The sequence below is a fragment of the Pollicipes pollicipes genome, unplaced genomic scaffold, assembly GCF_011947565.3.
Source record: "Pollicipes pollicipes isolate AB1234 unplaced genomic scaffold, Ppol_2.1 Scaffold_6686;HRSCAF=7923_pilon_pilon_pilon, whole genome shotgun sequence".
NCBI classification, from domain to species: Eukaryota; Metazoa; Arthropoda; class Thecostraca; order Pollicipedomorpha; family Pollicipedidae; genus Pollicipes; species Pollicipes pollicipes.
This window is the reverse complement of record NW_023596921.1, coordinates 4,167,467-4,180,163: the sequence shown is the minus strand read 5'-3', so window position 1 is coordinate 4,180,163 and position 12,697 is coordinate 4,167,467.

Below are 12,697 nucleotides of genomic sequence, written 5' to 3'. Positions count from 1 at the left end.
ATACGTGGGCCTGAAGCAGTGAATTGTCGACCTTGACGTATCGCTTGCTTGATTGTTGATGTGATTTTTGGGGGGCAATTCGTTTATTTTTCTGTGCTTGTGATGGAGAGAGGATTACTGCTTTGTGAAATACCAAATAAAGGGTGCACCCCAAATATGTCTGACTTACTATAATTTTACTATCTCGGCTGCGAATGCATCGCAAGGTTGTGACAATTGATTCATTTCACGAGAGATGTTTTAAGCTTAGTTTATTGTGACCAATTTTCCCTTCCTTTTTAGGTATTGGTTTTTCTGACACCCGAAAATTTCCTTTTTATCAGTATGTTAGCGGGACACTGGCCTCTCAGAAATGTTCCGCCCTGTTTGCACTGATGTTGGTGATTATGCAGTTTTTTGGGCGATGGGTAGTGGCTTTCTCGGTGCACAGCACGTTACCGACCCCGATAATGTTTCTAGCATTGCACGCGCATTGTTTAGCGTTATTATAAGAATCAATGACACCCTTCCTTCAGCACGCGTGATGCAAAGCAAACAAAGACGAGAGGAAGGGGTTGTCTATTTGCATATTTTTGGGCTTGGCACTGCCTCCCCCAACGGTGATTTCCCCCCCCCCCCCCCCAACCTTCTGGAGACTTAGTCCAGGCAGAACATTTAAAATACGAGCCCAAAATGGCATTGATTTTAAAGGAAGCCCGCAGCACAGCTGCGAAGCGGAAAGCACCTGGATCAAGGGACTGGCAAATCAGACTAACTGTAGAGCACGCGGCAGCTTACACCATTCACGTGGCGGTCCGCGGCAGTTTATGCCATCCGAGGTGGCACCGCGGCAGTTTATACCATCCACGTGAAGGCACCGCAGCAGTTTATACCATGCACGTGACGGCACCGCGGCAGTTTATACCATCCGCGTGACGGCACCACGGGAGTTTATACCATGCACGTGACGGCACCGCAGCAGTTTATACCATCCACGTGACGGCACCATGGGAGTTTATACCATGCACGTGACGGCACCGCAGCAGCTTATACCACCCACGTGCACGGCCACCGCAACAGTTAATGTCCACTGACGGACGGCACCGCAGCAGCTTATACCATCCACGTGACGGCACCGCGACGTTTATACCATCCACGTGACGGCACCATGGGAGTTTATATACCATGCACGTGACGGCACCGCAGCAGATTATACCACCCCCGTGACGGCACCCGCAACAGTTAATGTCACGACGTGACGGCACCGCGGCAGTTTCTACCACTCCACGTGTACGGCACCGCAACAGTTTTATACCATCCACGTGACGGCACCGCGACAGTTCTATACATCCACGTGACGGCACCGCGACAGTTTATACCATCCACGTGACGGCACCAGCGACAGTTTTATACCATCCACGTGACGGCACCGCGGCAGTTTATACCATCCACGTGACGGCACCATGGGAGTTTATACCATCCACGTGACGGCACCGCGAACAGTTTATACCATCCACGTGACGGCACCACGGGAGTTATACCATCACGTGACGGCACCGCGGACAGTTTATACCATCCACGTGACGGCAACCGCGACAGTTTATACCATCCACGTGCGGCACCATGGTAGTTTTATACCATCCACGTGACGGCCACCATGGGAGTTTATACCATCCACGTGACGGCACCCGGGAGTTTATACCATCCACGTGACGGCACCGCGACAGTTTATACCATCCACGTGACGGCACCGCGACAGTTTATACCATCCACGTGACGGCACCACGGGAGTTTATACCATCCACGTGACGGCACCGCGACAGTTTATACCATCCACGTGACGGCACCACGGTAGTTTATACCATCCCGTGACGGCAACCGCGACAGTTTATACCATCCACGTGACGGCACCACGGGAGTTTATACCATCCACGTGACGGCACCGCGACAGTTTATACCATCCCGTGACGGCCACCATGGGAGTTTATACCATCCACGTGACGGCACCATGGGAGTTTATACCATCCACGTGACGGCACCATGGGAAGTTTATACCATCCACGTGACGGCACCGCGACAGTTTATACATCCACGTGACGGCCACCATGGGAGTTTATACCATGCACGTGAAGGCGCCGCGGCAGTTATACCATCCACGTGACGGCACCGCGACAGTTTATACCATCCACGTGACGGCACCATGGGAGTTTATACCATCCACGTGACGGCACCGCGGCAGTTTATACCATCCATGTGACGGCACCGCGGCAGTTTATACCATCCACGTGACGGCACCGCAGCAGCTTATACACCACGTGACGGCCCCGCACAGTTAATGTCACTGACGTGACGGCACCGCGGCAAGTTTATACCATCCACGTGACGGCACCCGCGACAGTTATATACCAATTCCACGTGACGGCACCATGGGAGTTTATACCATCCACGTGACGGCACCATGGGAGTTTATACCATCCACGTGACGGCACCATGGGAGTTTATACCATCCACGTGACGGCACCGCGACAGTTTATACCATCCACGTGACGGCACCATGGGAGTTTATACCATGCACGTGAAGGCGCCGCGGCAGTTTATACCATCCACGTGACGGCACCGCGACAGTTTATACCATCCACGTGACGGCACCATGGGAGTTTATACCATGCACGTGACGGCACCGCAGCAGCTTATATCACCCACGTGACGGCACCGCAACAGTTAATGTCACTGACGTGACGGCACCGCGGCAGTTTATACCATCCACGTGACGGCACCGCGCCAGTTTATACCATCCACGTGACGGCACCGCGACAGTTTATACCATCCACGTGACGGCACCATGGGAGTTTATACCATCCACGTGAAGGCACCGCGGCCAGTTTATACCATCCACGTGACGGCACCGCGACAGTTTTATACCATCCACGTGACGGCACCATGGGAGTTTATACCATGCACGTGACGGCACCGCAGCAGCTTATACCACCCACGTGACGGCACCGCAACAGCTTATACCACCCACGTGACGGCACCACGGGAGTTTATACCATGCACGTGACGGCACCGCAGCAGCTTATACCACCCACGTGACGGCACCGCAACAGTTAATGTCACTGACGTGACGGCACCCGCGGGCAGTTCATACCATCCACGTGACGGCACCGCAGCAGTTTATACCATCCACGTGAAGGCACCGCAGCAGTTTATACCATGCACGTGACGGCACCGCGGCAGTTTATACCATCCACGTGACGGCACCGCGGCAGTTTATACCATGCACGTGACGGCACCGCAGCAGTTATATACCATCCACGTGAAGGCACGCAGCAGTTTATACCATGCACGTGACGGCACCGCAGCAGTTTATACCATCCACGTGAAGGCAACCGCAGCAGTTTATACCATGCACGTGACGGCACCGCGGCAGTTTATACCATCACGTGACGGCACCGCGACAGTTTATACCATCCACGTGACGGCACCGCGGCAGTTTTATACCATCCACGTGACGGCACCGCAGCAGTTTATACCATCCACGGTGACGGCACCGCGGCAGTTTATACCATCCACGTGACGGCACCGCAGCAGTTATATCCATCCACGTTGAAGGCACCGCAGCAGTTTAGTTACAGCACGTGACGGCACCGCGGCAGTTTATACCATCCACGTGACGGCACCGCGGCAGTTTATACCATCCACGTGACGGCACCGCAGCAGTTTATACATCCACGTGAGGCACCGCAGCAGTTTATACCATGCACGTGACGGCACCGCAGCAGTTTATACCATCCACGTGAAGGCACCGCAGCAGTTTATACCATGCCGTGACGGCACCGCGGCAGTTTATACCATCCACGTGACGGCACCGCAGCAGTTTATACCATCCACGTGAGGCACCGCAGCAGTTTATACCATGCACGTGACGGCACCGTAGCATCTACACCATCCACGTGACGGCACCGCGGCAGTTTATACCATCCACGTGAAGGCACCGCAGCAGTTTATACCATCCACGTGACGGCACCGCGGCAGTTTATACCATCCACGTGACGGCACCGCGGCAGTTTATACCATCCACGTGACGGCACCGCAGCAGTTTATACCATCCACGTGAAGGCACCGCAGCAGTTTATACATGCACGTGACGGCACCGCGGCAGTTTATACCATCCACGTGACGGCACCGCGGCAGTTTATACCATCCACGTGACGGCACCGCAGCAGTTTTACCCATCCACGTGAAGGCACCGCAGCAGTTTATACCATGCACGTGACGGCACCGCAGCAGTTTATACCATCCACGTGAAGGCACCGCAGCAGTTTATACCATGCACGTGACGGCACCGCGGCAGTTTATACCATCCACGTGACGGCACCGCAGCAGTTTATACCATCCACGTGAAGGCACCGCAGCAGTTTATACCATGCACGTGACGGCACCGTAGCATCTACACCATCCACGTGACGGCACCGCGGCAGTTTATACCATCCACGTGACGGCACCGCGGCAGTTTATACCATCCATGTGACGGCACCGCGGCAGTTTATACCATCCATGTGACGGCACCGCGGCAGTTTATACCATCCACGTGACGGCACCATGGGAGTTTATACCATCCACGTGACGGCACCGCGGCAGTTTATACCATCCACGTGACGGCACCGCAGCAGTTTATACCATCCATGTGACGGCACCGTAGCATCTACACCATCCACGTGACGGCACCACAGCAGTTTATCCCATCCATGTGACCGTACCGCAGCAGCTTATACCATTTACGTGACGGCACCGCAGCAGTTTGTACCATGCACGTGACGGCATCACACTTTGCATCGATTTCAGCCATATTGAAGGCGAATTACAAGGCGATGCATGTTCTCACATCGCATATTGCACCCAAAGAGAACCCCAACGGAAGAAAAACGATATCTGCAAAGTTGAAAAGTCGAATTAACATTGATTTATGTTTCTAGCAAATACATAAAAAACTGCTTTCTCGGGAAACAAGTCTACAACAATTAGCGTGCATGTACATGCCATGGATATCATTTTAAACAACCCGGCCACATTTAATGGAGAGGTTGGCCACGCCCAGCAATAGCAAGTTTTAAGTCAATATCTTCATTCGTTCCTACCACTTTGGTGGCCCAGTTGACCAACGTGTGTAATCTTCGTGAAATGTCCTTGGCTCAAGCCTGACTGTGGCGGCATTTTCTTTGACCGGCTCCCTCGCAGGCGATGACAGCAACCGAACAGAGATCACCCTGTTCCGGGATAAGTGCTGTGCCAACTAATGCCAGATGATCCAGTGATCCAGATTCATGATCCATGATCCATGATCCACGGCCAGGAGCGCCGCGCCGGCGGACCGAGAGGTCGCAAGATCGTACGACTGTTCTAACGGGCAGCCGTGGTAGCCGAGTCGCCGCGAGCTGCCGCCGCCGCCGCCTCCGCCGCTCTCGCATCTGGGCGGCACATTTCAGGAACATCGGCGCAGCTTGGTGCCCATTGGTCTCTACACATTCTTGCTCTTTTGTACGTACTCGCTCCGTTGCTCTGCTGTCTGGCGGACGATGCTCGCTCTTGTCCTGCGTCTGCCGGACCCGCCTCTCGTGGCGGCTCCCGCCCATTTTCTCCGTACGCCCGCTTACGCAGTGGCCATTTAATCACTGGTTGCAAGGATGCATATACATGAATATCTGCTGGTTGGTCCTGTGTCTTCAAGTAACTGTAACCGTGTCAGCCAGTGACGTAGCGTTTACTCGCATGACATCAATATGAAGTTAACACTCTCGGATCACTCGAGCGCACTGCGCGAGTAACGCTATTCCGTGTTCTAGGGATATGGAATGGTCAGCATTCAGTCAGGTTTCCCGCTTGCTTTGCTGCGCGAGGATGCGGCGCCGTTGGCGTCAATATACCGCCGCTTCCAGGCTCCAGCCATGTACCATCGGCTCGCATTTCGACCATTCACGGCGCGCTCGAACCTGTTTGCGCCTACGAATATTATAAACCTTCAAATGCCTACGTCACGTGAAAGTGACTTGCATTGCATATGGGGACACTAGATTCATCATTGCTCGAGCTCTGCGGTGTGATCAAATAAATCGCGCAGATACAGACGGACGGAAAGACAAGAATAGACATGCAGACACAATGTTATAGAAACAATAGGGCAGACCGACGGATAGACAGACAAGCAGGTAGACAGACAGCCAGACAGTCAGTCAGTCAGTCAGTCAGTCGGTAGGTCAGTCGGTCAGTCAGTCAGACAGACGCTCAATCTAGGATTTCTGTTTCCCGCTTGTGCTGTTGAGCAGAGCTGCGCCGTTGGCCGTGGCATAGCACCGCCTCAGCCGCATGACATTAATTTGGATCTCAGTGATGTCCAGTGTGTTCTGAAGAGCTGTTCTGATTTTCAAATACTCGATGCACGGCCATTCTTGAAATGCTCCTCCAATGGAGCAAAACATTTGTGTGTGGTAGATATTCGAGCGCTACATCGTATACAAATGTCGCGCGTTGAAGATGAACATTGAGAATGCGGGGCCTGTTCTGGGGCCTTGGAAAAGCTGGATGTGAGTGGCGACCGTAGGTGGGACGGCCGCCCGTTCACGCCATTATTGTTGGGGTTTTCCACACTGCATTGGCTGTTACTTGCTATTCGCCGGTCACGACCTTGGTACCTCGGAACGGTGAGGGATTGGTACCGCGTGACACTCCGTGGTTTGAGGCCTTTTGCGATCGGTTTGGCCTCATAGAGGGTGGATCAATCATTTCTGATTCTGTAGATGAGAAGATGGTAGAATATGCAAGTTTTTTCACTGGCGTAGGCTGTGGCATGCTCATTGGTTGGTTGGTGAAGCGAGGCAAGGTGTCAACAGCACTGGGAAGTTTGCCAAAACCTGCAGCACAAAAGGCAGGCTCCATTTTCAAGACTGGACATGGCCAACCAAAACTTGTTCTTGTTGTGAGGATGGACCTTAAGATGGGTAAAGGTAAAATTGCAGCACAGTGCTCTCATGCAACATTGGCAGTGTACAAGCATGCATTGGCAGAGAGTCCTAGTGACCTCAGTGCATGGAAGAGATCTGGTCAGGCAAAAGTTGTGGTGAAGATTGACAATGAAGAAATGTTGTATGACATGGAGAAGAAAGCTCGGGAAGCTGGACTAATCACTGCCATGATTCGTGATGCTGGAAGAACACAAACTGATCCTGGCAGTGTTACTGTGTTGGGTGTTGGACCTGCACCAGCTTCCCTTTTGGATGAGATAACAGGCCATCTGAAATTGTTATAAAATTGTGTTCTTGTTCATGCCATGTTTTGCAGAAAACACCTATGCTATCTGGAAATGAAGGTGGTTTTGCTCAGCATAAGAATAATGCCCATTTAAGCATACCAGTAGGAACCCTTCATTCTTCCAATGCATCCATGTGATACACATACATGTTTAACAATTAGGTCCTCAAAATATGATGCAAATGCTATGTAATCTGAGCACATATAATGGAATTATTGTGGTAATATTGCTGACCATTACCAATCTTTACAAATTCTGAATTATTTAGTGCTGTGCCATATGAGGTGATATGTGCATCCTATGGAGTGCACATGTTACATGAGGCACATGCTGTCATCCAGTGTCAAAAAGAGACACTGACATGTATGGGCTTTACCTTGCTTAACATGAGGGTGTCAATAGTGTAATGGTTAGCAGGTCAATGTTAACCACTGTACATCCAGGAAACCAGAGGTACAGGGTAGGATTCCCTGCAGTGTCTGCCCTTCCTGCCAGAGTGAGAGAGTGAGAGGCAGGGGATGTCATATAGCCTCAGCAGCTGGGGTGTTGTGAAGTGTGAATAGGACTGGCTTAGCATGACCATATTGTACTTGAATTATCTTTGAAGCAGAAAACAGTGTCCATTTGGAAATGGTGAAACCTTACCAGATGCTTGTCACAGTTTTGTCATGAATATGGAGGATAGGGATAGGGATAGGCGTGACTAGGGGCTAGCCATCAGTATACCACCACACAGCAGGAATCCAGGCCTAGGATGTGACCGCATCAGAACATGTGCAGTGGATGGTCAAATTGTGAATTTCTGAGTGCTCACACAGGGATGTCACACACTGCACATTAGTTCCTCTTTTGGTGGTCCAGCTCACGGGCGCGGCAAGAGACTTGGCAAGGTGGGGGGCACAATGTTGACAAAGGGTGCCCGACAGTGAAAGCCTTTGCCCAAAACAAAATTATATATATATATATATATATATATATATATATATGTATATATATATATATATATATATATATATATATATATATATATATATATATATATATATATATTGTTTTGGGCAAAGGCTTTCACTGTCAGGGCACCCTTTGTCAACATTGTGCCCCCCACCTTGCCAAGTCTAAATGCCAAGCCAATATATATATATATATATACATCATATCATCTTATATGACCCCTTTGTTATTGAGGGCATGTTTTTCTTTTATGCATATATATATACATATATATATATATATATATATATATATATATATATATATATATATATATATATATATATATATATAACCAATGTAACTCAGAAACGTTGTCACAATTTTTATCTGGGTTATTCAAAAATAGCAAGGATTCTGCGAATGTACACTGAAGATCAAAATGGGCCAGCAGTTTGTATTAACATGGCCAGGCCACGTTCGTCTGGATATCTTCAATACTCAGTCAGAACTGAGTAGCGGCACAAGTTTTGTAGCGTAGGTTCGAGCATGCGCATTCGCGTATCTTAAGAACGAAAGCAAAACTCGACACCAGGCGTTGCAGCCTTCGTGGGCCGCGCAACGTCGGTTTCCCAGACGCGCAGTGGTTAACGCAGGCGCGTGAACCACTACACTAACGGCACCCGGCGCGCAGGCTCAAATGTTTTGTCTCACTTGGTGATTCTGAAAAATGATTAACGTTCTCAGGCAAACATGGGATAGCCCTGTGCGTTTTGAACACATTTCGACCCACTCCATTCAGCACTCATGAGACCGCTCACATCTGTCCGGTTAAGGGGCCCCTCGAGAACAGCACTACGGGGCACAGTGTTGTTCCCGGTCAAGAGGTGAAGACCCATTCTGTTCTACCGCGGCGTGTTTTTTGTTATTGTTGTTTCGTTGTTTGTTTTTTTTTTGCTGTCATTCTGGCGACATGGGCGGCGTCCCGCGGCCTATCCGGAGGCCATTGGAGGGATACATCATATCGCATTGGTTCGCTCCCTGACGCGGGAGGCCTTCTGGCACGCGCAGCTGACACATGCTCGACACATGAACCGTTCTTAACGCAGCAACGTCCGTGGTCACCGCAGGTGGTCAAAATCGACACATGGACTCCAGTTGGGTTTAACGGGCCGATGTTGGAAAAGCGTTGGAGGGCCCACCGCTCGGAAAGGGGGGGGGGGGGTTCTGACTGACACAGGACTCTTCTATCACCTCAACTGCCAGACGGGCCCGACCAACGCAAGAGATCCTCGGCCATTCGGGCTCCCGTCCCCGGCCCTGTTACGCAAATCTTCCCCTGGCCGATTCGGGGTCCCTTGTTGACACAGCATGCCCTGTTAGGTGTTGTGGGCCCCTGAACGATACAAGAGCCTGACCAATGTAAATCGCAGGCCCGGCCTTGTGCCTGCTTGGGAAATAGGCTCCCAGAGCTCCGTCCAGCACGGAGCTGACTGTTCGTTGCTCGTCGTCTCTGGCTGAAATATAGGAGCGCGCTGTCTGAGTGTTTGAGGGGTCCCTATCATTGCAAAAGATCATCTTACTGACATTTGAGATCACGGCCCCATAGGCGGGACCCTTAATGTGACCTGCAGCCATCCCTTCGGACCCTTCAGCCTTTCCATCGGGCCCTTGATCCTTGGCCTCGAGAGACCCTTCAGCTCTTCTCCGGTCTCCTCAAGCACCGCTCCGACGCGGGGCCACTCCGCCAGACGGCCCCTATTCGGCACTGTGGCCCGAACTGACACAGGAGCCCCTCATTAAGTTAGGGACCCCGAACACTGCTAATCGCAAAACCCGGTTTCGTTTCTGTTTGGGAAATGGGTCTCAAGAGCTCAGAATGACATGGAGCCGACTGCTCCGTGATCGTGGTCTCTGACAGGCTTGGATACCTGCGTTGTCTCAGAGGTTCCTAAAACGGTGCAGGAGGACCTCAGACTGATATTTCAGGTCATGACCCTACGGGCCGCGATTCTTTATGTGACGTCCTTCGGGCCCTTATGCACTTCAACCGGGCTTTGATAGTCGGTTGCGGCGGGCCGCCCGGGCCCCTCTTCGGGCCTCATCAAACACTTCCCTTGGTCGTCTCGGGCCCTTGCGAGCTCAGGGCCCTCCGTTAGGCTTTGTTGGCCCCTGACAAGGCCCGCGACCTGTGAAAATCACTGGCCTCGGCTTTGTAGCTGATTGGGAAGTGGGTCCTCAGGCCCATACGGACACGGAGCCGAACATGTGGGACAGTGGTACCAGACGAACATATAGGCCCATATCGACTCAGGGGGTTCCCGATCGGGGTAAAGGGTCCTCTGACCGTTATTTGAGGGCCCGTCTTCGCAGGCCTGGCCCCTAAATAAGACCCCGACCAGTCCCTTATGCCCGTAGACCTTCCAACCGGGCCCTAGACCGTCGGACCCGTTGACCCCTGGGCTTTTCGGGCCTTCTTGAACACTGACTCTGGCCGACTCGGGGCCCTTTGACAAGACAGGGCTCCTGTTAGGAGCTGTAACGCTGCAAACAATGTAAATCGCTGGCTCCGACTTTGTCCCTGCTTGGGGAATGGGCACTTAGGCCCTTGCCGCCACGGAACCGACTGTGTGCTACTGGTGGCGTCTGACCGAAATATAGGCCCCTATTGGCTCAGTGGGCCCCTGGTCGGCGCAAAGGCCCTCTGGCTGGCATTTGAGGGCCCGTTCCTGCGGGCCGAGGCCCCTGAATAATACCCCTGGCTGGGTTTTCTGGTCCTTAAATCGGATCCTTAATTGTAGTTTTCGAAGGGCTCTTTGGGCCTCTCGTTGTGGCCCCCCCCCCCCCCCCTCTGTACGCGCTATTGGTTCAGCTCATTCCACTCCTACGTCCCAACGTCGTAAGGCTGCTTGAAGGCCGAATTGCTTCACCCGTTTGGTAGTAATTTCCTAGCAAAGGGTTTTCGCGACCGTGTGCCATTAGAACTTCCCATCGTCAACCACGACGATTTATTGGTTTTTCACCAGTTCTGTTCGTTTGGCTTCAACACAAAGTTCTCAAGGAAAATATGGACTTCGTTCCAGACTGAACATAATGCAATCACAGCAGCTGTGTGCGTATTTTGTAGTTTTCAATCTTCAATATTATAGTTCTCAATAGATAACGTGACTGGCGTCCATTTCTGTGCGATAACAAAATGAAGAGCGATGGTGTTTTCAATCCCGCCAGCAAACCTTAGAAGCATTTGGGGCACTCCGCTTAAGAACGCTTGTATAATTAGCGCCCCTTTAACAGAACGCAGCAGCGTGCTCAGAGCATCGACGTGTTTGTAGCGGCAAGCCAGACAGAGGAACCCGTATGCAGGGCTTTATTGACTGCACCCGTCTTGTTGGTAACAAAAAGTGGGCTGGCTTGATAACTGATCGTCATTAAATGCGGCAAATGCATGCTTCCCATCCGCAGTAGACAAGTGCAAGTGTCTAAAGGTCGAAAAAACACCTAAAGGTTTGTTGCTAGCGATAGCCTACACGCATGGGCATTGGATACCAGCCTTAAACCCTGGTAAGGGTTTACCAGCCTTACCAGCTATCAGCCTTAGGCATTGATGGTGTCGCACTGGTAACGGTCTTCATTATATTCGAACAGGCGGCGGGGAAACAGCGGCAGCGGGGGAGTCTGCGCTGCCAGCTCGAAGACCGTTCTAGCGGTGCCACCAGTTGTGCTGCTAGTGTCTTATCCACAACATGCTTGACCCCTGCTCCGACGATCCCGGACGTGGCAGACCATGCTGCCGTGGAAGATAACGTGTCAGCTAGAATTTTCTGCCAGTCACCACCGGGAATGTCCATTGTCGAATGCCGCTGCAGTCAGACTTGAAAAAAAACCCGAGTAGGGCGGGATTTTAATGCCCTCGCGCAATTCAGTGTCACAACCAGGGGAGTTGGAATTTGTACGGTCCGTGGGTGTCGCGCACCCTCACTTTCCGAGGAGGCAGAGCGTTAGCCCTACCTTCCATGCACGCTATGGCGCTGTATGAAAAAATCGTTTGCGAAATGGGGTTTGTCACGCCCATTTTTTTAAACGTTTCTTCGTCTAATGTCACAATATGACCAAACAGAGGTCGTTTATCCATGGGCGTCGCCAGTGAGGGGGGTGGATGGTTCCAGCCCTCCCGATTCCAAACAGCGTCACACCCGCACATGAACGGCAAAACTGGAAACGCCCTTGCGTGGCGCCATAGGCAGATGACTCGCTTGCCAACTTTTTGCCACGTTACGCGATTCTGATTTTGCATTACAGAGTAAGGTTTATACCAACACAACATATGCGATATTGCAGTGCTGCGGCTTATGTGGATCGACCGTAGCCCGAGAAACTCTTGGAAAGTCTGGGGAGAGAAAGTCTCCAGACATTTTATTCAGCTGACTGCTGATGCTTCCAGATATACGCAAACAATGCGCACAGGGGCGTCACTTCTGC